We start from the raw sequence: 3,482 nt of genomic DNA on the forward strand, positions 1-3,482 counted from the left end.
AACTGTTGAATTCTGAACCTAGAAGTAAGAATGGGATTTTAAAAAGCAGAGAAATGCAGAGAAGGTGCTATTAGATGTCAAATGAATTTCCGAGCTATCCCTATGGCTATGTAATTGGGATGGGAATCTTAGAAAAGGAACAATTTATAAGGCAGTTCTGACTGGAACCTGTACTCTTTGAGTTACTCTTCTCTCCTCATTTGAAGGAAGGGTTCTTGAAATATATGTGATCTTATATGAAATTTAAATGAATGCTAGCAGTGCTTGGTGGATGTCATCTTTCTGTTTGAATATTTTCCTAGCTCTAAATTGTCCTGACTTTTTACTCTACTTATATTTGGAAAAGCTTCTCTTAATTCCTACAAATTTGAACGTTCAAATCCTACCCATCCTTCAAATCCCATTTCAAAGAACATCTTTCTTAAAGCCTTCTTAAATCTCCCCAGTAGAGAGTTCTCTTACTAATTTTCATAAAATTTCACTTGTACATTTCTTGTGACATTCATCACATAACATTCATCTGTTAAAAAAGATACTCATGGAATTTAGCAAGCTATAAAAAATCTATAATTGATCCATATATTCCCTCTTCACACCACATTTATTGAGAGATTGAGTTACTCATAAGGAAAAGTATGGTTGAATGTAGATAAGTATACACAGAAGAAAAGAATGCAACAACAGCTACAGCATCAGCATCTCTGGAAAGGGGCCCGCCTCTATTCTGGTGCTATATGAAACATACGCTATTTGGATAGGGAATATTGATAAAATCTTTAATCAGACTTAGTTACTATGGGCTCATTGTTGTTTGGTTTCTAAGTGTTTGACTGATTGTGACCCCATGGCCTGTAGCTCACCAGGGTCCTCTGTCCATGGGATTTTCCAGGCAAGAATACAGGAGTGGGTTGCCCTTTTCTTCTCCAGGGGATCTTCCTGACCAAGGGAACCCCTGTCTCCTAAGTGGCAGGCAGCTTCTTTGCTACTGAGCCACCTGGGATAAGTAGAATCTAAAGTGTCAGTTCATAATACTTTGCTCGCTGTCAAAGAATGGATGTATAAACAACTTTTGTTTTAGTTTTAAAAAATATAATCGTTTCCGTCTGCTTAAAGTGGATGATGGACTTCCCAGGCAGCTCAGTGATAAAGAATCCGCCCTCCAATGCAGGAGATGCAGGTTCAGTCTCTGGGTCTGGAAGATCCCCTGGAGAAGAAAATCACAGCCCAATGTGGTTTCCACTCCAGTATTCTTACCTGGGGAATCCCACAGACAGAGCCTGTTGGGCTACAGTCCAGGGGGTCACAAAGAGTTGGACATGATTTACCAACTAAACAACAACAACAAAGTGCGTTGATATATTTCTTTAATAATCAGAATTGGTTATTAAAGAATAATAATTTGCTGCAAAGGAACTGAGTATGTATGTTTTCCAAAAGTTCTTAAGCACTATTTCACACACAAAAAACAAATTATATGTTTATATATATATATGCTATGGTCTGATTGCTTTAAATAAGTATTTCTGAATGGAAGAGAAAACATTGGAATGAGCATACAGATGCGAATGTAATACAACTTTAATGTATATGAAATGTAAAGTTAAAATGTAATACACAGGAATAGAGTTATGCAAAGGGCTTCCCTGTTAGCTCAGATGGTAAAGAATCTGCCTGCAAAGTAGGAGACCTGGGTTTGATCCCTGGGTCAGGAAGATCCCCTGGAGAAAGAAACGGCAACCCACTCCAGTATTCTTGTCTGGAAATCCCATGGACAGATAAATCTGGCCGGCTGCAGGCCATGGGGTCACAAGAATCTGACACGACTTAGAGACCAAACTACCACTACTTTCAGCCCAGGGATAACTTCAGTGTGTTCTCTAAATCCATTTTTAAAAAGAAAGGGGAAAAAAATGGAGATAATCTTTTGATATTTAAAGATAATGAATAGATTTTTATTATTCTAATGAATTAATAAGGTAAATATTTTTAAAGAATTAGCATAATCAGTTCTTTATGATTAAGTACTGCCTCTGCTTAATCTCAAATATTTTTATTACTTCAGTCATTGACACTGTTCTCAAAGGAATCACCTTACTATAATTGTTTCATTCTCAGACATACATCTTTTCATTAGACGTTCATTTCAAGTTAGTATTTATTTTTAAGCATTGCAGTTTAGAGTAATAGAAACAATATGGGATTAGGGTCAAAAGACTTGAGTTTGATTCAGAACTGATTTAGCTAGAGACCCTGAATGCAATGTAATGTTTTTAAGCTTCATTTCCTCTTTTGTGCAGTAGAGGGAAAAATATATGTTTAACTGAGTTGTTTTGAGGATGAAATGAGATAATGTATATGAAAAAACAAGACTACTATTTACATACTTTATTATTACAGTCAGGAAATAAATCATCCAGAATGAGTGCTTGTTTTGCTTTTTTAGATACCCAAGATAAATACACACATAATGTGAGGGTCATAGAGCCATTTCTTTCTTGGCGTAACAATAACTTTATTGACCTAAACACTTCACCAGCGATCTGAGAAGGTGGAAAGGTTACAATAAACTTTCAAGGCTTAACACATGGTTTTTGTTGTTGTTGTTGCTGTTTGTTTGTAGTTCGCTAGCAAAGTTAACAGTCCAACTCTTCACGCACCCCAAACCTGGACATTACAAACAATTTTTAAATACACAAGCGTTAGCTGTGCAACTGCTTAGATTCTTATCATGTTTTACGCTATAGAATGATGACTGGACACTATTAAAAATAACTAATGCTAAGACACCGCACGGCACTGATCCACGGCCACCGCGCTTTGGTCTCGCATTGTTTTAGATGATGTAGGGGGCTCAACATTGTGTCAAGTCGCACCTTCAGAATTAGTTCTATATCAGAAGAGGCTTTTTTTTTCACCCTTTCTGGCTCTAAGAATCTACCCAGCCCAGCAGAAAAGGGTTAAAGGAGTCCAGCAGAGGGGAGCAGCGCAGAGAGAGAGAGAATGAGCGTGCGAGAGAGTGTGAGCGCACAGGACAGAGGCGTCGAGTTGCGGAGCGGACTCGTACGCAAGTTCCGAAGGCCCGCGTGTCCGCGGTGGCTGGCCCAAAGGGGGCCGGCGAGGCTCGGCCTGAGCGGAGCGGGCAGCGCCCGGAGGGGCTCGGGGTCTGGGTGGGCGGGAGAGGGGTCTCGCGAGGGTTTCAGGGCGTGGCTGGAGTGGGGGGCGCGCGGCGAGTGTGCGCGGGTGTGCGCGCGCGAGAGAGGGCGAGTGTGAGCGCGGCGAGTGTGAGCGCGGCGAGTGTGCGGCCGCGTCGCCATTCCCCGTGACGTCAGAGTGTATTGTTGTGAGCGGGGCCGAGCGGAGCATCCCCGGAGCTGTCACCGCGGCGGCGGCGCAGTGCAAGCCCCGCACGAGCGAGCCCGGCCGGCGCCGCCCCCACCCCCGGCCTCGGCCCCGGCCCCGGCCCCGCCGCCGCCGCCGCCGCC

The sequence above is a fragment of the Oryx dammah genome, unplaced genomic scaffold, assembly GCF_014754425.2.
Source record: "Oryx dammah isolate SB20612 unplaced genomic scaffold, SCBI_Odam_1.1 HiC_scaffold_22, whole genome shotgun sequence".
NCBI lineage: Eukaryota > Metazoa > Chordata > Mammalia > Artiodactyla > Bovidae > Oryx > Oryx dammah.